Below are 23,122 nucleotides of genomic sequence, written 5' to 3' on the forward strand. Positions count from 1 at the left end.
GAGAGAGAGAGAGAGAGAGAGAGAGAATAACAAAAAAGAAATGTTTCAGTAGTGTTATCATTTTTGTGGAGTGTTGCTTCACTTTGAGTCATACACACACACACACACACACACACACACACACACACACACACACACACACACACACACACACACACACACACACACACACACACACACACACACACACAGACACACAGCAAACACTTTCAAACACAAATTCAGTTCTATAATTTCCGAAGCCTTGATTTGGGCTTTGAATGTATGTGTAAACTCAAGAAGATAGGACTGACGGAGTGGCGGAGGCTGTGAGTGTGCTTGATGCTGCGTGGTGAATGTGTGGCTAACGGGGGTTTCCTGAAGGTGTGGCAAGAATTTACCAGTATATCATTGCTCTTTCATCCCTTTCACTGGAACTCTCTACCTGTTTGTCATTTTTTTTTTCTGTATGACGTGAATTGCTTCAAGAGAAGAGCTGCAACTTTTTTTTTTGTATATATATATTTATACATTTCGTGCCCAATGGAGGCTTTCTTCCCGTACAAAAATGATCAGGTTTAAAGTACTGTAACAGCGACTCTGCGGCTCTTCATCACTGGCATCAGGGAATATGATATTAATCAGCCTATAAAGCATTTTTAACATCAACAGTTACTGACGCATAACTCTTGTTCTCTAATGCGCCTCTTCACCGGCGATGCTCTCTTATCGTACCCGTGTCCCTAGCAGAGAAAGCGGACCACAAACATGCACGCCCCCATAAATCCATCATGCATAATGACAATATATTCGTCTACTATATGACTTCCAATCTGCAGTATTTTTCTGATGCTGCTGCTGTTGTGTCCACTGATTGACTGTATATACTTCTTTACAGTCTTGCTGAGACAGAGTAGTATTTGTAATGATGTGTTTTAAGTGATGGTGTTGAGTGTAAGAGAAGACGCGGTGGACGGAGGTGGAGGGAGACGGGTGCTCTGCTGCGGCGACCCCTAACGGGAGTGTTTAACTCTTAATGTGTGTGTGTGTGTGTGTGTGTGTGTGTGTGAGAGAGAGAGAGTACACAAAATTCACACAACACATGTTTGAGAGTACTAATTCATGTCGGGTACAATCCTGCTCTTTCTCACCTCAGATACTGTTGTTGTTGTTGTTATTGTTATCGTTGTTGTTGTTGTTGTTGTTGTTGTTGTTGTTGTTGTTGTTGTTGTTGTTGTTGATGCTGTTATTATGGTCGTCTTTCCCTCCGCCTGAGCAAACGCTTCATACTTCAGCGGTGACGCACTTGGCAGTCACGAGTCGTAAGTCGTACTGTTTCACTCAAGGTCACGCTTCACAGCTCGCCGCTCGTTTCTACTACCTACGAACGCGGGTTGGTGGCAGGTGAGGTCCGGGTCACTGGCAGCGGCAGATGGGTCGAGGGACTCTGCTGTCTGTTTAACATTTTGATGAGTATTGAAAGGCAGGGGTCCCCGTCACCTCAGTGGGACACCTGCCCGACCGTGGTCTCAAATTATTTTGTAAGCATCCGCGACTCTGCTCGACGTCATATGACCCCGTTGTGGCGGCACTTTAGGTCAATCCATCCATCAAGTGGAACTGTGGTATTCTTTTATGCTTCATTGGTGTCTCTGACTCGTACATTCGTCTTAGGCTCGTATTTTTACATGCCTTTTTCTCTCATAAATATTATTTTCAAAGTACACAGATGATTTGTCAGGTACTCATGGGTATTTTCTGTCGACAGTGAAGAGTTCTTGTCCATCTATTAGTAGAATTACAAAAACACTTCTGAATAATATCGTGCTCTAGAGTCTGTTAAATACTGTGGAGATGAGACGCCGAAATATTTAATAACCTTAGAGTCGTGAAGTGTAGTGCGAGTGACGCCAGTAGTCATTGTGTGGCGCCGATGGTATGCCAACGTAACAAGAGAAAATCAGCGTAGTTTCCATGACGCTCGTGAGATTTATGTCAGACTGGAGAGAAAGTCACACCTGTGCGTGTTTCCCCGACCTTGCCCTCCCAGCAGGCGGCCTCGTAGCCCCGCGCCTTTAGCATTACATGAGAGCAGGAGCGATAGAGCTCAAGTCTCCTAACTAAGATTGCCTGTCAAAAATTTAATGAGAGAAAACGTGTAAAATGTAGGAGAGCGAGTGAGGCAGCCATCGCAAGGGACACTCTTGCCACGTCTATTTATTAGTCACTTAGTAGCCTCGTTCCTTATTATGCAAACTCGCCCCCGACGCCTTTACGACAGCGAACCGTGCTGCAGGAATCGCCCGCGTCACTACAGCTTCATAGAGGAAAATGATTTATGAAAATGAAACTTGGGAGTCGTGTCTTTCAAAGCTGCATGTAGCCGTCCTTTCCTTATGGGGTGTTGCTATTTAGACGGCTGCTTAAGACTAAGTGGCCGTGTATTTCAAGAAAGTTGTGGTGTGGAAAAGCGTTCATCGTCTTCTTATGGTTGTGCACAACGAAAGGAAGGTCGGGAGGCTTGACGTGAAGGGTAAATGTTTGATACCTAGGTAGTCTTTATTCTCTCTCTCTCTCTCTCTCTCTCTCTCTCTCTCTCTCTCTCTCTCTCTCTCTCTCTCTCTCTCTCTCTCTCTCTCTCTGCTCGTATTTTCTCCCTTTGCGGTTTTAGTCTTCATGTGTTGTAATGTTTACCGCGCGTTGCCCTCCGTGAGCGTCAGGTTACTGGACGCACGGCAACTTTACAGTACAGGAACTTCCATAAAGGTGTCTAATAATGTTTAGAAGGAGCACCTATCCTAACTCTCTCTCTCTCTCTCTCTCTCTCTCTCTCTCTCTCTCTCTCTCTCTCTCTCTCTCTCTCTCTCTCTCTCTCTCTCTCTCTCTCTCTCTCTCTCTCTCTCTCTCTCTCTCTCTCTCTCAATTCATTTATTCACTCAGCAACTACGTTTATCGCCCGTTTAATTGCGAATTTGCAAGTTCCTTACCTGGCGTGCATTTTCTCCTTAACTCTTGCCTACTCGCTAAATGACGTCACTTTCGACCCTTAGTGTGCAGGAGGGTGAGGGAGAAGGATGAAAGAAGAAGGAGGTAGAGGGTGGAAGGTGGCTGCAGGGGATGACAGGGGTGCACAGGCTGGCCACAGTACTTTCTACCTGTACCCTCGCTGTGAAGGATGGGGATTGCTGGGTCCTGGGTCCTACGGGTCCCTTGTGCCCTAACCTGGGTCTGAAACATGCCAGCTCGGTGATGAAGTTATCTCCTAGGATAGTTTTCTTTTTTCTTTTTTTTTCTTCGGTTCTCTTGACTTTCCTACTCCAGCCGTCCATAAATTGTACCTGTGGTCGACAGCGGACCGCCCCTGTGGCGTGGAGTGATGGAGGCGTAGGGAGGACGGAGGGCTGAAGGTGCAGGGTGTGTGTAGGGTGTTACAGGTAATTTACCTACCTACTTTAAATGTTCCAGCGTCTTATCTCGAATACTTTTAACAAGGTGTAGTGGAAGTTATTCGAGTTTTCAGGTATGTTTTCACGATTCCAGTGATAATTTAACAAGGCTTCTGCGTCTTCAATAAGAGAAACTCCCATGAGGACCCGACTAATTATCCCTGTAGTCTTCGGAAACACTCCCGATGAGAGAACAAGGTGTTTGGCCTTAGAGTGGTGGTGCTGCTGTCTATTGTCTCCACGAACCCAATAACAGAACTGTGTCACCGGCCAGACTTTCCCGATCTATCCGATGAGTCCACTTTACTCAGCTTTTACTCAGCTTTATGTACCACTTGGCGTCTCGTTAGGTCAGGTCTGGCTCGAGCAATAATTGAAGTGGACACTGTCTCGTAGCGTAACGACCGCTATCTTGATCCCTCGTAAAGCTGCACACACTCTGTGTCTCGGACTTAATTATGGCGTGGTATGTTCAATACTAAAACTCTCTTTTCTTATTCATATATTCTTCTTGGGTACAGACTCGCTGAAAGTAAACTAAGTGAAATTATTATATATTGAACACGATTGAAAAAAAAAAAGTCCTTTCTTTGCGTATACATACAGGAGAATATGAATGAAATTTGGTGGCTAGAAGACATGTGGACTGAATCAGAAGTACCTTGTTCACCTAACGTTTTGATTACATTTAGAGATGACACTCGAAACATTAGAGAAACAAAGTGCTTCTGCTTCTTAACGTGCATTCTTACCACCAAGTTCCTCTCACTTTTTCTCATTTATAAGGCATGTGAATACATCAGGTTTGTTCCCACACCCGCCTCGTATGTATTTACATCGAGAAACACTTAACGCATATCATACCTGGCACTTTTCAGCAAGACCGCAGATATGTTGAGTGGAAGTGACAGTGAGATGGTCGACTGTACAAAATACATTCGGGAGAGGCTCATTAAAACTAGAATCTTTTTACCTCGCTCGTGGCGGGCGGCGGGAGTCCATCATGCTGCAGATAAGGTCCGGGATGCTCCAGGCTCGCCGCTACACCCCACACATCGTTCAATATTACTCTGCTCATGAAGTTTCCCTGTCCAAAAATCAGTTGCTATACTGCTTTTGTCTGGTCTCGTGTGTTCGTTGCGAAGTGCTGGAGGTGGATAGCGGGCGGTGCTTGGTGGGCACTGCGTCTGTTCCTCGCTCCGGGGTTCCGCTGGGTACGTGCTGGCGTCCCTTGTATCGGATGGTGCGGCTAATAGTCCTGCGTGGGTCGAGTGGTGGTATTTGACGGGTGTTATTAATTTCCCACATTGCATCGGTAAGCTGTATTGTTTAAGGGATAATTGCACGATTAATGCCCAGTTACCGAAAACTTATTACGTAACTAAATAGAAAATTACCGAAGGCTTCAGACGAGAGGTGCGGCCGAAGGTACTAGGGGAGAGAACTGATTGCACATAAGCGCGAGAATGTTTGAAAGATAATTGCCGGGTTAATTCACGTCAACCAAGTAACAGCTGCGAAGTCAGAGGGGCAAATTGTGTTGAGCGTTTGCGTCGAGGTTGGCCTGAGTGAGTCCCTCGTATAGCGTTGCGGGGATCGAGGAGCACCGACTTTTTAATATCAGTCCCTCAAGGCAACGGCCGCGAGATGACTGGGCGGGACGTTGGCGGCACCTCGTTAGCTGACCTTTGTCTGGACACACGAGGAGTTATGCAAAGTGAAAAATGATCAGTAACATGAAAGTGTCCTAATGGCTAAGGCTCCAGTATAGCGGCTACCTGCCATAGTCTGATAAGTAATGTCTTAACACCGATGTTACAGGGAGACGCGGATTTCAAGTGGGTGTGTTGGGCGCCAAGAGAGTCTGGAGATGTGATACACTGATCTTAAGAATATAACGTAAGGAATTTCACGTGGCAGTTTCTATGTAAAATACTGAAGTCACACACTAGACCCATGCACTATTCGTTTCCTTATAAGAGGCACAGCATGTTGAAATCGCTCATTCTGTCACTAAATTTTCATCAAGGTAAGCTTCAGGTCTCCATAGAGGTCAAACAGTGACATTATGTAACTCGTGCTCTCCCTTCACACTTTAAGCCCCACACCAGCACGCCAAGACGCCCTAAGCCAGCGTGGCGTTTTATCTGGTGGCTTAACCTTCCGCTTAGTCGTTGAGGGAGGTATAGTCCTGCAGGGGGCTCATTTAGGCTGACGATGATGATGATGGTGATGATGATGATAAGGAATAGGAAGAGGATGATGATGGTAAGGAGTAGGAGGAGGAGGATGGTGATGGAAGATGAACGAAAGTATTTTTTTTTTTTTTATTTATATTAGGAATCGAACACTGCAGAATCATTCAAGTTTTTTTTTTTTTTTCATAATCCGTTAGTATAAACTTAATATCTTTCAATTACGATTAAGCTGAATGGAGGATTAACATTCTAATATCAAGTATACATATCATATAAATCGGGAGATCTGTGACAGGCGGTAGCACATTCAGTAGCGTCGCGCCTCGCCGGGTACAGCGGGGAGGTGGCGGCGCTGGTGGGTGCAGTGGGCAGGACAGACAACCCTGACGGAGGCCTGAGTAAGATTACCGGCATGGAGCTGCGGGTCGGAGAGGGATTTGGCGGCCAGTTTTTGTGGTTTCGCCTCCGCCCAGTCCGGTCCCTGTTCCACCAATATCACGGTTGGTCACCACGCTGGTATGATCCCCGGCCCAGGTTTTGTTCTGGTGGGATATGTCAGCGTCTTACAGCTCCGTCATGCAGTATACAGAGCGCAAAGCAAAATATAATTCATTTATACTTTTGTGACGGAGTTCTGCTTAAAAGCATTTCCTCTTCAGTGAAAATTTTCTTTGCTTGTCCTGCAGGTTTTAATTTTTAAATGTTTTATATCACATTCCCAAACAAATATTCATTTGTTCCATGAGAGCCTGTGTTTGGGCATCTTTTTACAATACTTGTAATACAGAAACTTGTGTCACCTGAAGAAGATTGAAATGCGTATACGCAAGTGTCTGGCGAGACTGTAATTGTGGGAGTCGAGTCACACATTTGGGCCGGTTGCGTTTTTATTTATTTTTTATTCGTTTATTTACTTATTTTATTTTATTTATTTATTTTTTTTTTTTCTGTGGTTTAGCTGTCCTCCCACCCTGTCAGCCTGTCAGACCAGCCCCCTCATTCCCCTGTCGCCGTGGCACCTGTACTGATACGCAACGCTATAAACAAGAGAGCATCAAAGGCTAATTATGTGTGTTTTTTACGAGACACAAAAAACATTACATTAGGGACTCCTTAAAAAACGGGACAGAAGGCGGAACTGTGGCTAGAGGAGAGGGACACAATTCACGCCAAAAGGGCTCCTGGTGGCAAGGGAGTGATGGGCGTTGCGGCAGGTTCACCGTGGACTGTAAACAAGTTAGTGAAGAATGCGGTACGTGGCAGTTTTATCTGAATGGGCAGGGACCGTGGGGGCGCAGCGGCAGCCGTGCACCTGAGGCGGCTCAACTCCCAGTGCCGTGGGCCATGATTCAGTGCCGAGGTGGTGTTGATGCCGGTGTTGAGGTGGTGGGGAGGGCACGGCTGCCTTCTGGTTGCGCAACATTCCGTTTTCAGAGGAGCGTTATCTTGCTGAGGTGAAGATTCTTGCGTATTCCACAGACCAGAGCTGAATTATGTGCAGCCGTACTAAGCAGGATCACTGAGAGGAATCAGACCAAACGTGCTTCTCCACCAAGACGCCCAAACCAGTGAGGCGGAGTCTGGCTTCACACTTCACCTCATCTAACCACTGGGAGAGGACGTTTTTTTTTTCTTCAGGGTGGAGAATACTGTGGACTTATATTGATGATGATGATGATAAGAGTGGAAGACAAATCATACCTGTGCCTCATTATATAATCATGGGAAGTATTTACATAACTTTTTTCCTCTCGATGCGATAGTACAGCTTCTGGCGTGGAACTGTATTTACTGTAGGTGGATGCGGTGCTACGAATGTCATTATAGATAGCATCAGGTAAGCCCAGTGGCCCAGACTGTATATAGTGAGCCGGCCGAGGGGCGTGGCTGCATCTTGTGGAGGGGAAGTAATCAAATATAGTTCAGCCAGGTATCCAAGGTGTAAGATGACGGTGGTGGTGGTGGTGGTGGTGGTGGTGGTGGTGGTGGTGGTGGTAGTGGCCGTGGCGGTTTGGTGGGTTTGGTTTAACTGTAACCACACCTGAACCTTGGCTGCAGATTTGACGGGCGTCCCCCCCCTTTTTTTTTTATTATTTATTTTTACTTGTACAGAAATCTTCACACATTCCGACCTAGCATTTTTTTACTAGACAATTCTTAGACACACACACACACACACACACACAGAGAGTACTACCACCATACATACTTCCCTCCCTTATTAAACTAACGATAATGGAAGCGAATCTCCTACACATACGCACGCATACACACACTCCTCTCTTCACGCTGCGGTGCATTTAGCAAGTGATTCCCCCATCATTAGTTAAGGCGGAGAGTCGAGGGTCACTTAATCATGCGTAACTGAGCTGGAATTACTGAACCTGAGAACGAGAGTAATAGAAGATGCACCAGTACTCGTATATACTCAGATCAACACACACGAGAGGCTAACTGAACCCATAAGAGAGAAAGTAACATATAGACTGACGCGGGGAATTAGTTCTTAGCTGAGCGGAGGATCTGAAGCAGTGAAAGGGAGACGACAGGTGTATGGATAAGGTGTAGGAGCCTCTCTGGTATGGTATGCAGGAGAACAAGTAGACGTGTATTGTTCAGAGATTCTTCTTCTGTAAATGGTGATGATGTTACTGGAGACTGTGATGGTGATTGTGGTGGTGAAAATACTGGTGGTAAGAAGAGTAAAAATAAGAAGAGTAAGAGGAAATTGGAGAAGAAAAGGAGAACGAAGGAAGGAGTAAAAAAAAAGAGAAAAAAGAAAATGAAGAAGTGTGCTTGTGGCTGTATGTGTCGACTAACCTTTTACTCCATTCATTCTCTCGTGGAAGCAACACATTTCACCAAGAAAGGAAAAATGGAACACCTGAAAAAGACTGCAAGATTACCGGATAATTGGTGGGTGGGTCACGCGGTTGGTCTCCCTCGCCAAGACACACAACAACCAGCCACAACACAGCCGCGCCAGGAAGATTGCAGCTCTCACACCCTCGGCGGCTGATGTGTCGTCACGCTGGTGATGACACGGCGACTCTTCTGGGGCGACGGTGATGGGCTAATGAGAGAGAGAGAGAGAGAGAGAGAGAGAGAGAGAGAGAGAGAGAGAGAGAGAGAGAGAGAGAGAGAGAGAGAGAGAGAGAGAGAGAGAATATGCCCCGAGGCGCTCCCACCGTGAGAAGGGTGTTGGCGTGGGAAGTCGTGGGGATGATGCTTGGAGCGGTGTGTGTGTGTGTGTGTGTGTGTGTGTGTGTGCGGAATACAAGTCGCATTAGGCACATATTTAACCATCTAATCGACGCACTTGAAAAAAAAAAAACAAAAAAAACACGGCCTAATGGAAACAAAAAGTTGAACTCGGATGGAAATTAAGAAGAAAAAACAAGAGAATGAGATGATAAAAAAAGAGTCGGACCACCAGAGAGAGCAGGTCGGCGTCTGTACCTTGCTTGGGGCGGTAAGGACCAGGACCACCTCAGACGCTGCGAGGGTTAGGTAAGTCAGGCTCTATTAATGTGTAAGCAGCAGATGATATAAGAGCCGCCGCGCACACCAAAAAGATTACAGGCGAGTTGGGTTTATGCAACACGGAAAGTTAATGGAGCTATTACGAGGAGGAGGAGGGGGAGGAGGAGGAAATGCAGGAGAAATTTGCGGTATATAGTCCGCTTAAGAGAATGCTTTTGTTGGTATTTATTGAGACATACAAGGAAAGTCAGTGACATTATTGAAGGAGGAAAAAATGCAGGGGAAACTTAAGGTGTATGATTTATTTTAGAAAACACTATATTGACTATATTGTATATTTATTGAAGCACTTAAAGAAGGAGTCGGTGAGAGAAATTTAACGTACGTAAGACACTTTTGGTAACACTTATTGAAACCTACAATTTTATGGACCAATTCATACATAATATAGTTGTAAGAATCAAGAAAGCTGCTGCAGTTTGTTCTTCCTTGGTGTTCCCTTATGTTCTTTTACCTCTAAGACCGAAAAGGTAAAGGGTCGAATTAGTGTGATGGTGAGGGAATGGTCCCTGGGAGGGCGAGGTCCCATAGGGAAGAGAGATTTTTAAGTTAGTAGCAGCGGGAGTTACCTAACAAATTACCTGTAATTATTCTCCCAAGACTCTGAGACACCCACCTGAGTGATTAATAGAGACCATACATGAGGAAGGGCGGGAAATACCACTACCACAACCATCACCACTACCACCACTACCACTACACCTTCACCCTTCACCCACCACCTTAACCACCACTACAATCACCACCAATGCCCTCCACCCACGGGGCACTCAGCGCAGTGTGAACCTGGCCAGTGGTGTGCAGCTTTCCCAGGTGTGCTTATATAATCACTGCTCCTCCTAATCGGTACTACAAAGACACACTAATGAATTGACTGTAGGAAGTTCATGGTCCTTTTTATTACTCGGCATCGTGAACACGCCAACCTATCCTAATTCATCTCGTTTGATCTGATATGCAGTTTCCTATGGGTGGTGTGTCTGGTGGTGTGATGGCGTAGGTGTGCTTGTGAAGGATGTGGTGATGGCTGGCCTAGTGTGGATGTGGATGTAGATGTGGATGAGAATGAGAATGAGGAATGAGGATGTCTGTAGAAGGTCATGATGTGTGATGCCATGGGTGTAGAGCTGTGGTGATGGCTGGTCTTGTGTAAATGTCTGCCTGTGGAGGATGTGATATCTGATGCATGGTGTAGTGGTGTAGATGAGATGATGGTTGGCTTCATGTTGGCTGGTGTGGATGTCTGTGATTATGTGAATATGTGATGTCTGATTATGGCTAGTCTTGTGTAGTTGTGTGCCTGTGGACGGTGTGGTGTGATGATCAGTGTGTTTGTCGACTTTTACAACGCATCTGGAAGGAAATTCTCACACAAACCATCGAATATACTCTAACATGAAGGCATCTACCTCGTTTGATCTTTTTTTTTTTGTACACACAGGGGAAGAAATGCGAATACCGTTCAATATTTCCTTTTTTCGTGTAGAATTGAAAAAAATAACATTAGCAACTGCCCGATCTTACGTGCACCGTTATAAACCAGACACACACACACACACACACACACACACACACACACACACACACACACACACACACACACACACACACACACACACACACACACACACACACACACACACACACCTCGCATATCCCGCAGTTATGGTTGATGAGCTGCCAACTCCTGGATAGGTCTCCCCGTGCTCCCCGCTGCGATGCATCTTGTCTCTGTGATGAACGCTCCTCTCTGTGTCCCAGGAATTACTCTGTACCTTCTCACTTTCTTTTATTAGACGAGGCAGTTATTAAAGAGGGGGTGTACTGTACCTTCCGGTGTCCCAAGGGTGCTTTTTTTCGCTCTCACTCTCTTATATTATCTGTAAAGGCATTAAGGGTAAAGATAGCGCCGGTGAATCAGCATGTTGGCTCAATGGGCGGCCCTGGCCATGGCCCTCCCGCTTTGCATTGCCATTGTACTGTATCCTCTTTCTCTGCCGTGCCTGTCTTTGTGTTCTGTTGCCCATCTCCATGCAGCGCTGGTCTTTCGTGCATTATGCAGTTATAGAATCACTCTCAGACCAACACTTTATATATAATTACAAAACACAACATCGGTTTTTAATATCACAATCTGCATATGAAAAGTTTTTTTTATATAAACTGTTTTCTAGGATTATAAATTCATGGAAACACACGAGATTTTATCTTGCTGTTTACACTGGATTTTGTGCTTTGTCATCCATTCTGCAGAAGTCTGTAATTGCATAACCTGTCCTTAAACCTATAGTCTCTCATGTTAATTGAAGAAGTGGTAGGAAAAGTCTATTCACAGTGTAGAATTTTGGCTTCCGATCTATACAGAATGGAACCCCTTCGTTGAAGACAAACTAGAAGCAAATTTGCTCTCTAAAGATAAGGAAATTGACCAACAAAGAAGGAATCCTTAAGGAAAGGCGGAAGATGCAGAAGGGCGCAAAGGTGACTGGGCGAGGTTATCCTGGCTTCCATATGAGGCTGCCGTGACCTTTGGTAGACATGTGCAGGAGTGAGTGGGTATTCTCAGGTTCCCATGACGCCTTATTGATGCTTCTCATGGTGATGATCTTCGTTATCAGACAAGAAAAAAAAAGATTGACATAATTTGATTTGAGTATTGTCTTTTCCTTAATCCCGTTCGTCTCCATACATTCAAATCTGGTGGCCTTTGGAGGTGTAGTGATGCCAGCCCATCCATCCCTCACACCGGGGCGACTTGAACCCCCACCAAATACCAGGCGATCTCAGCCCTCCCGGTCCCTGGTTGTGGATGTATCGGCGGGCCATCTTGACGTGCAGGAGGCCAGACTCGACCTCTCAGTGTAGATCAGGTCACAGGTCCGTACATCTACTCTGACGCGCGGGACGGGGGAGGCGCGGCCCGAAATAGACATCAGCGTCAGGACGTGTTTTGGTTCTTAAGGAACTATCTAAAAGTATCTGCTACATAAATCAAGACGAGAAATTGGTGTAGCTAGTAAACGTTTACCTGGAATCCGAGAAGGGATTTTTTTTCTTCTTAATTTTTCCTATTACTCTCTTCGATACAAGCTGGTCAGATAAAGGTGATTTTAGTCGCAGGTGGCAGTACGATGACCTGACATCAAACACTGACCAAAGACATAAAAGGTTTTTGTTCTTTCTTCGCCTTATCGTGTTACTGTTATTCACTGATGTAGAGAGAGAGAGAGAGAGAGAGAGAGAGAGAGAGAGAGAGAGAGAGAGAGAGAGAGAGAGAGAGAGAGAGAGAAACAAGAATATGGGTAACGGCATAATGCCCTCCAGCCCACGTAAGGCAGCCGCTTCCTCGCTTTCCGCCATCCACGTCCATCTATTTGTCAAACTCGTTCTTGAGAACCTCGAGTCTCAGTGTTATTTTCTGTCAGCACAACCTGTTTCACTCACTGACTCTGCCCTCCACACTTTGCTTCTCATTGCTTCTGTTCATTACCTAGATTGATTCTGAGGTGAAAATTAATAGGTTAATATTATAAACAACGATTTTCTTGAAGAACCTTTGTCTGGTTAAACATTTTAACGTTTATCTTGAAACCCGTAAATAGATGTGTTACTTGCGAATTGTGAGTGGAAGACAAGATATTTTCTTCAGTTAAATCTTCAGGTTAATATTATAAACAACAATATCCTTGACGAACCTTGTCGAGTAGAACATTTTCACATTTAGAAAGTCGTAGAGATATTTGTTCCTTGCAGATTGTGAGTGGAAGAGAAAAGGTTTACCTGATTATCTCAGTCTTAATGTGTCCCTTTGTCAGAGAGCACCAACGCCTCCCTTGTTTATCATCCACACTTTTATAGACCCCAGTCCTGTTACCTTGACCTTGACTGTCGAGCGAAGCATTCACCTTTCCTCTCCCTGTCCCCGCAGAATGATCCTCATGTTAAGGATTTACATATGCATTATTGTAACGTCTGTCTCCTCGTAGCATTCACGTTAAAGGAACAAATTTATACTCAGTTTATACTCAGTGTAATATGAAGTATCTTTTATAATATCAGAGTCAACATCCCTTAGTAATATTTCCCTTTGCTCTGAATACTCATCTTTTTTCTCGGCTGCCGTAAGAAACTCCTTTCCTTTTGACAGCCTATAAAGCACTGAGGTAATTTATATGCCAGCTCCGTTGATCCAGTACTCTAACCTCCTACTCCTCCTCTTCCTCCGGTTTCCCCCTCTACAAAGAATCCACTCCAGACTCTCCGGTCCATCGCATCCTCTTCTGTTGCTCCCATTCTTCGCCGCAACAGTGTCTTCGTCAACCCGTAAATGAGGTGCAGGTCAGACCGTGTTGCCTCACCACCTCTCGCTCCCCGGTCCCACACCTCTATAATGGCGCGGCTGTAACCTGTAGCCGAAGATTTATGGCGCCCTTTGGCCTTTTATTGCTCGTCACGGCGCGGCTTCTATGCAGGTGACGTTAGCTAGATGAAACAGCGATGGTCGAGTCTTTAGTGTCTGTATTTTGTTTTTTATAAGGTACAGCTAGATGGATTGAGAGAGAGAGAGAGAGAGAGAGAGAGAGAGAGAGAGAGAGAGAGAGAGAGAGAGAGAGAGAGAGAGGTCACAAAGGTCAAATGGTTCTTGTGATGGATAAGTGTCATTTTACTACCTGTGTGTGTTTAGTCCTTTCTCTTTATCCGTTCCCTCCATCCCCCTCCCCCCGTCTCTCTCTCTCTCTCTCTCTCTCTCTCTCTCTCTCTCTCTCTCTCTCTCTCTCTCTCTCTCTCTCTCTCTCTCTCTCTCTCTCTCCACATATCTGCCAATCTTCAGCGCTGTATATATGTAATTGCTTATATATTCAATTCGATATGCTTGTTTCTGTTCGTTTTTTATGATAATTAACTTTGAAATCTATCTATTTATTCATACATGTCTATCTCCCTCTATGTTTGTCTCTATATATGGTACTATATGTATCTAATTTCTTCCATGTTCAATACTATATGTGTATGTCTTTTTTTCTTTCTCTCTATGATGTCAATTAACTTTGCAATCCTTTTCTCCCTCAGGTAAGTGTCGGTGATGATTCCAGGTCGCTCATGAGTGGATGGGTATGTACAGCATGCGGTCAGTATTGATGTAGCCCACAGAAAGACTAAACGTGTGCAGGCGTGACTCAAGGGCAGAGATTCCACGCTTGCTATTGGACGGGTATGTTGCTGCTGTTCGTGACATGAAACACTACACAATGAATGAACAGACAGAACATGGATGGGAGAAGATGAAGCAATGTAAATATGTAGTCTGCAACATCCATCCATCATCACTATGCAACACAATTCTCTCTCTCTCTCTCTCTCTCTCTCTCTCTCTCTCTCTCTCTCTCTCTCTCTCTCTCTCTCTCTCTCTTGCGCCACAAAGGGACCTAGACAAGGCACCAGCTAACTTTGAATGTCTCCGCCGCGCCTGCAGCCACGCCCCGCAGCTCCTGGGCACACTGGCCTCGCTCCGCAATTCCCTCCGCCACATAATTGTTTGAGTCTTTTTTTGTCAGTGTCTTTTTGTCACATAATGAGAGGTTTTCGAGTTTCTGCTAATTTCAGAAGTTATGATTTAATGAATACTCGTAAACTTGGTATCTCTCGACATCATCACTTGACAGGTGAATGATACACTTAAATCATATATTACTTTGTCTGATCAAACGTTATAAAGTGCTGCCTCGTATTCTTTTGTACAATATTTCTGTTAACTATAAAACATTAAATACTTATGTATATAATGGATATTTAAAGTATAAAATTTATACTTTAAATATCCATTATATACATAAGTATTTAATGTTTTATAGTTAACTGCATTATATTTAATATAATGCAGTTAAGTATACTAGTCAAAAAACTATACAGAATATTACTTAGGATAGGAGGGTTGGTAGAGCAATGCATTACTTTTGCTGCATGTCGTATATTCATGCTGTCACTCCACCGCCTTTACTGAAATAATGACACTATTATTCATTATGAACAACTTTCTTTTCTAAACAGATACTTCGGTTTTAGTCAATTAACATTCCATCATTCACATCCGTCATTAGAAAAAAAATATTACCTGGATGGATTTCATTCATTTCTTTTTAAAACACAAAACTGTAAAAAATAATGGTTGTCTCACTTGAAATAACACTTAACTGGTGAAAAGCCTTTCACACGTTCTTGTAGACACCCAGGGAGCGCCGCGTGGCCTTCACACTCGCCGGAGGCGGGAGGGAAGTGCACCCTAATCGGTAATTGGGCGCCAGGGCGGCGTCTGGTGGCCTGACTTACCTGGCCAATCACAACCAGGTGGTGACACACTTCCTGCCGCCCGGTGGGAGCCACTTCATCACCCCCCGCCCGCCATCGGCTAATGATATGTATTTCTTCTTCAGTCCTGGTCTTTGGTGAAGGCAGCGTGGCAGCGTTTAGTGCTGGCAGGCACCGTGCGCCACGCTTGTTAGTGCAGCACTGCGTGACTTCACTAACCGTGATTCTGTATGTTTTGGCTTACTTTCTTTACCTTTACCGAAAGGACCTTCAGTTCTAGTAAACTGTTACTTCTGTTATCATTATTATCGATTTTAACGAGGGATCATCATCTCGCCATCCCATGACCTGGTTCCTGCCTTGCCCTCTCCTCTTCTCACCTCTCCCTCTTCCTCCCCTCTCCTCTCCTCTCCTCTCTCTGTAACGTAACGTCCGCGTGTCACAACCTGCCAACCTCCAGGTGACCCAAGGCGCTTACCACAATTTAAATTTAATCAGCTTGCAGTAATGTAAGACACCTCAGCCACTGTGTTGGCAGAGGACGCGGTAATTGGCTGCAGGTGATCCATCCAAACAGGTGACCTCGTCGTCGCCGTGATGAGTGGATCAGGTGTCATTGCCTCCCGCAGGGCACAAAAAAACTGACATGTCTTCAGCAAGGTCTTGTTACTTGTTAGTGGCTGACACACTCACACACACACACACACACACACACACACACACACACACACACACACACACACACACACACACACACACACACACACACACACACACACACACACAGCATGTAATTCTATATGCGGATACTTTCTTTTTTTCTTCTTTTTTCTTCTTGATTTACGTAAAGAATTAAAAGAAAACATTACTTGTTATTACCATAAAAAAAAAAACGATCATCACCACCTGATTACTAATATTGAGAACCACCACCTCCACCACCACCTCATTCTTTTCCCCTTCACCGTTTTCTCTTCACTCACTTCCTTGTTCATCAAGATTTAATATTCTCATTTGCCGAGTGCACTTCATGACCTACCCTAGCATGTCCTCCTTTTTCTCTTCCTTCTATTCCTCCAGTCCTCCTCCTCTTTCTCTTCGTTTTCTTCTTTTTTCTTGTTCTTGTTCTTCTTGTTCTTATTCTTGTTCCTGTTCTTCTTGTTTTTGTTCTTCTGCCTCGTTCAGCCATCCTCCCAGCCACCAGTTTCCTTATCTTTGGTTCCTCTGACACTGCACGTCTCCTCCTGTGTCTTTTCTCCTCCAATGTCTGGCTGTGGTTTACCTGCTGTCTTTTAATGGAAAGGTCGAGGGATGCTGGCGGCGGGAGGGCAGGTGCGCGAAAGGTCACCGCTACTGCACAAAAATGTCAGTCAGGCGTTTTTATGCATGTACGCAGAATCGCTAACCTTTGAGATAATAGGCGATTTTGATTTATGCCCTTCACTGGTGTTTGGCAGAAAGTTGTGAATGCGGTAAACGCACGTACATGGTGTGGTGTCAATGGCATTAGCAACAATAAAAAAACTAACAACAACAACAACAACAACAACAACAACAACAACAACAATAATAATAATGACATGAAGAAGGAAAAAAGAAGAAAAAGAAGAACATTAATAATATTAGTATTAGTAGTAGTTAGTAGTAGTAGTAGTAGTAGTAGTAGTAGTAGTAGAAATATTCGTCGTCGTAGTAGTAGTAGTAGTAATCGTAATAATAATAATAATAATAATAATAATAATAATAATAATAATAATAATAATAATAAATAATTAAAAAGATACAACTATATAATTATATCACTGAACCAGTCCGACCAATTTGCATTTTCCTGCCGGCAACATATACAAGAGCGTCAGATGGATATAAAATAATGTCAGTGCATGCATAAATCCGTCACTTGTTCACTCGTCCCTGCCTGCCTCGTAGTTCCCGTCACCTGATTCCCAGGCAAACACTAATCTGACTTGCAAAACACACCCGTTGTCAGTCTCGGATCTTGCTCCCCAAGTCTATACGATATCAGCAGGCAAAACATTATTTTACATCCCCTGGCTGGAAATTTGTTCAACCGAGGCTTCCAAGGCGCGCTCATTAGTACTTGCTTTCTTTTCCTAACGACCAAAAAGGAGAAAACTCATGTGAGGGAAGTAAAAAGAAAGGTTGAGTCATGGTAGTGAAAGTATAGCCCGCCTACCCAGGGGACGTAACTTCTCGAGGTCTGGCTGGACACGTTGTTTTATATTGTCTCGAAGTGTCTTTTTGAATTTTTGGTGATATCGTGTACTTTCCGTCACGTTTTGTGCTTGTTTTATGCGTGTTCTTCCAGGTGTGTCTTGTTGCGTTTAAGTTTTGTAAGTCAGTCTCTCTCTCTCTCTCTCTCTCTCTCTCTCTCTCTCTCTCTCTCTCTCTCTCTCTCTCTCTCTCTCTCTCTCTCTCTCTCTCTCTCATCTCTCTCTCTCTCTCTCTCTCAATGCGCCTTACCTTGTCTGGTTCATGTTTGCTGTGAAAAGTGAACAGATTAACGTGTGTGATCCTTCCCTTAAGCCTACTAGTAAAGAAATTTAGTAATAGTCATGCTGTTAATTGTCTGTGTGAATGAGAGAGTGTGGGAGGGAGTGAGAGGGCGGGGTGAGTGAGTGGCATATTTACACACACACACACACACACACACACACACACACACACACACACACACACACACACACACACACACACACACACACACACACATTGCACTAACCACGCCGTATCCAAGTTTATTCCCAGTACAAAAAGTAAAGGTGAGAAGGTACATACATACATAGACGTAATTTGAAGCCAATAAGAGAAAACCAAATTATTTAACTGGATGTGCAAGTGAGAGGTGCGTTTACTGCAGGCGACACTGAAGAAGAAAACTCACCAGTATACCCCGTTTGGTGCCCTGACATGTGCCTCGTCTGGCCCCGTGTCTTGGCTTCAGGGTGCGACAGGTGGTGGCCTCCTAGGAGTAATTAAGGTGAGGGCCAGGTGGGAAGAGTACCTGAGGGGGTGGCGGTGGCGGAAGCGGTAGGCGGTGGTGGTGAAAGTGGCATGTGTCGGTGAACGGCTGTGGTAGGGGAGCTAATTTTCCTGTGACGGGTGTGACGGGAGGTGACGGTGGTCGTGGGTGGGTGACGTGCGTGATGGTGACGGCGAGGGAGGCAGGACGAGGGCGACGTGGGAGGTGTGGTTGGTCCTCACTGTTTGGAGAAGTAACGGCCGCTTCACTCGCTGGCTGGTCTTTTTCCTTTCTCTTTTTTTCTCTTTTTTTTTCAACGGTGACGTTAATGATTTTTTCTTTTTTCTTCCTCCTTGTTTCTTTCCTTCCTTCTTCCTTCCTTCCTTCCTTCCCTCCTTCCCTCCTTCCTTCCTTCATTCCCGTTGACGGTGATGGATGACAGTGTTGTTTTGTGTTGATATTGGTTGGTCACTCAAGACAACAAACAAACACACACACACACACACACACACACACACACACACACACACACACACACACACACACACACACACACACACACACACACACACACACACACACACACACACACACCAACTGTTGGCGAGTCGTGCGCAATTATATTTTTTTTTCGGCGTCTTTTACTTAATTAATGTTTTCTTATTAGTGGCGATGAATGTGTCTGTCTGCATCTGGGGAAACTATGACTATTATTAGATTTTACTCGGCGCAGGAAAAAAAAACACGTTTGTAGAAATTATTGAGTGAGGTGACAATGAATCGAAGGGAAAGTAAGAGAGAGAGAGAGAGAGAGAGAGAGAGAGAGAGAGAGAGAGAGAGAGAGAGAGAGAGAGAGAGAGAGAGAGAGAGATTTACACAGACGTGGAGTTTTTCGTCCTGTCCTCACACGTCCTTTGAGTTCCATAAACATCTGCCGGACAGTCTCTCTCTTTCTCTCTGTTACCTATTGCCGCCTCCTTTCCCAAGCCCTGTGTAGGCGTCCCACGCTGACCCCATGCTGGGAGGGTAGCCTTATTACCTGTACAATAAAACTTAGCCTACACACACCCTTACGTCCTTCCATCAACACTGGCACTAAAACCCCTTAAAAGTTAGACCCTCTTGGAAGTTAGTTTCATAGTTTTATATAATTAGTGTAAAGTAAGACAGCGTAAGCCTTTCTGTGTTACATGAATCCATTATCTCTTGTTTAGCCAAATACGAGAATCTGTTAATGCATAATATCTCAAGTTGGAGGTGTAGAAAGCCATTCACCGGGTAGAGCTCAGAAGAAGAGGTCGTGCAAGTGATAGGGAAGAGCGTGTTAGCTTAGCCAGTGAAAGTCTGAAACACCTACTTAGTTTGTGTTGTTGTTGTTGTTGTGCCTGTTTATCGCGTCGTCTGCCTGCATGTCTGCTTGTCTGTACGGCTGTCTGTCTATCTGTTTAGCGTCTTCCTACATGTTTGTATGTCAAGTAGTATGTTAGGTACTCAGCTGTGTGTGTGTGTGTGTGTGTGTGTGTGTGTGTGTGTGTGTGTGTGTCTGTGTATGCGCGCGCCTCTACAGCATCCATTAAGGACCCATTCCCATTATCTCGCCTGACAATTAAAACCAACATGATTTCCAATTTGCCGCGGTGAGCACCAATCACAAGCCCACAATTAACACCCCGGAAATAATAAATAGAAGAATGAGGAGCACCACACAACAGCAACACTTCCCAGCGGAGGCACGAAAGGTTTGCCAATTATCACGCAGTGCTCACCAAGGAAGTCTAAAATGAATGATTGTTCGTGGTAATTAAGATGAGAAGAAAGCACTGTTATCATCTCCTCTCTCAGATTTATGAGGTTGGGGTGTTCTACAATATGGCCCTGGCTACGCGGTGCCCAGACATTGTACGTGTATACTCTTGATTAGGTGTAATTGTTTGGGTGTTAGGAGGCGCCATTGTGACTCTCGGGGTTGGCGTGTCTGCGTGACCACAGTGGCGGATCACCGGCTGAGTTCACCGCACTGCATTCACTTCGTCTTGTGGTTTGCTAAAAATACTCGTAGAGCGGCTTGTGTGTGTGTGTGTGTGTGTGTGTGTGTGTGTGTGTGTGTGTGGTTTAGATATTCAGCGTGCAATACAGCAGGTGTCTTGGCTTTGCTCTGATACTAAGAAACTTTGAAACCATCACATGTTTTACTACACAAAAGGGAGCTTAACTAAAAACTCAGTAACAATTCTGAGAAGAGATTTGTGACTCACATGATTAACTGCAGTACTTTAGAGATTTGCAACATTATCACGTCGCTTGCTTTATCACGCACAAGCACATTGACCCTTACTTAAACTAAAATAGACATAACATCAGAAAAATAAGGAGACTGCAGAAGGCCTGGTGACCTACAAAAGACAGCTTCTGAGCATTTTAAAACTTACCATCTGCCATTGTGATCCACAAATTCGTCCAACCTCCTCTTGAAACTGTGCGGTGTCGGTGCCTCTTGGAACTATGTAAATGTCTGTGCACTCACCACATTCCTACTAGGCTGATTCCACTCATCTAAAACGCTACTTGTGAAGCCACTTTTATCTCTGCTAGTTTATAACCATTCGTACCAGTCCTCACTTATTCTTTGAGTGGAAGAATCTGACTTATATTTCCATTACTAAAACCGGAAGGAAAAAAATGTTTGAGGTTAGTTAGTACGACGTGTCTATGCAAGCACTCACCTGATAACTCGAGACTTGAGGCGATGCAGGCTGCGCAGGACAAGTGGGCGAGGCAGGATACACGTATTTGTTTCATTCACGATACTCGGATGTCGCTGTGAGGTGTCAATCATTTTCAGAGGGAAGAATGAGGGGCCGGGCAAAAGTTGAGGCAAGACATCTGTGTGACCCATCATTGTGTTGGGGTAGTTTTGTGTTGCATCATTGTGGTCATTATTGTGCTGGGAATTACTGGATTGGTTATTGTTATGCTTCATCTTCCTGTTTCTGCCTATTGGGGTCTGGGTCTGTGTCTGTCAGTTTGCATATATTTTTTTTTTCAGTTTTTTTTTTTTTTTTTGTCTCTTTTTTTCATCTCATCTCGTCTAATCTGGTCTCTCTTTTTTCTTTTCTTTTCTTTCTTCTCTTTTCTTTTTTCTCTTCCCTTCTTCCCTTGTCTTCTCTTCCCTTCTCTTCTCTTCTCTTCTATTCTTTTTTTCCTCTCCTCTCTCTCTCTCTCTCTCTCTCTCTCTCTCTCTCTCTCTCTCTCTCTCTCTCTCTCTCTCTCTCTCTCTCTCTCTCTCTCTCTCTCTCTCTCTCTCTCTCTCTGAACCACACACACACACACACACACACACACACACACACACACACACACACACACACACACACACACACACACACACACACACACACACACACACACACACACACACACACACACACACACACACACACACACACACACATGATTACCAGTGTTTGTCTGTCTCCAGCGACTGACGGCCACTTCCTCATTCTCCGGACGCGTGAAAACCGCTGGCCTTGTGCGCAATGCTCTCTCTCTCTCTCTCTCTCTCTCTCTCTCTCTCTCTCTCTCTCTCTCTCTCTCTCTCTCTCTCTCTCTCTCTCTCTGGTCTAACATTTATCTATATTTTTATAAAAGTCTTGGAATTTTTTTTCTTTCTTTTTTTTTTTTTTTTTTTTGTTCAATCGTGATACAGAATTCCACAAAATGTTGCTCCTTGTGATGCAAAATACAGATGGTCCATGCTGGTTTACCGTGTGTTGCTTCAGCCAGACGAGAACAGATGTATCATGATAGCTGCGCATCACAAACTGACTGTATTTGCCTTGATTCTTGCGCTATCATGGAACAGATCCGAGATAGACAAATTTGTGGGTGATGATTTATGGATGATGTATATTTTGAACATGCACAGCCACTAGTAGATCTGAGATGGCCTCTTGCAGCTTCTCTTTTGTTCGTATATGGAAAGTAAGGAAATTATTCAGGAACGCGCGTATCTACTCAAATATTCAGGCAGGAATTTTTCGTGTACATTCGGTAAAGTTTTCTTCCCGCATCAGGAGTCGCCTTGTCTGAAGTGTTACGCTGCCTGGCTTTGATTTTCCTGCTGCCCAGATTGGCTATATTTGAAGATTATAAACATTCAAGCCTACATTCTGGTTTTGCTTGATAAATATATTTCGAAAGTAGATGAGAAAAAATGGCAACAAGTCATCGGCAGGGAAAAGTTTGTTGAGTTGTTTACTGTCCAGATTGTGATTATTTCAAGTCTATGAAGATTAAAATTCACATTTCGATTTTGTCTGATACATAGATATGCTTCGAGAGTAAATGAAGAAAATGCCAAACAAGTCACTGGCGAAAGAAAGTCTGGTACGACAGATTTACATTGGATATAAGTGTTGGTAATGGACACCTGCCTCCACTCATAACTTGGTGGATATATCAAACTCTGCCGCTGTTTACTTTCCTTCACTAATTTCATGCATGATATGTCGCTTTCTCTTGTTACTGAAATTTGTTTATTCAAGAAATATTCATAAGCGATAGTCCTGCCAGCTCAGAAATTAACCACGAAATGCTTTCTCTTTACATAGTTTCTTCGTATTACCTTCAAGAAAAGAATATGGTGTGGATAGTGACAGGTGATGAAG

The sequence above is a fragment of the Scylla paramamosain genome, chromosome 17 (genome assembly GCF_035594125.1).
Source record: "Scylla paramamosain isolate STU-SP2022 chromosome 17, ASM3559412v1, whole genome shotgun sequence".
In the NCBI taxonomy this organism is placed as follows: Eukaryota; Metazoa; Arthropoda; class Malacostraca; order Decapoda; family Portunidae; genus Scylla; species Scylla paramamosain.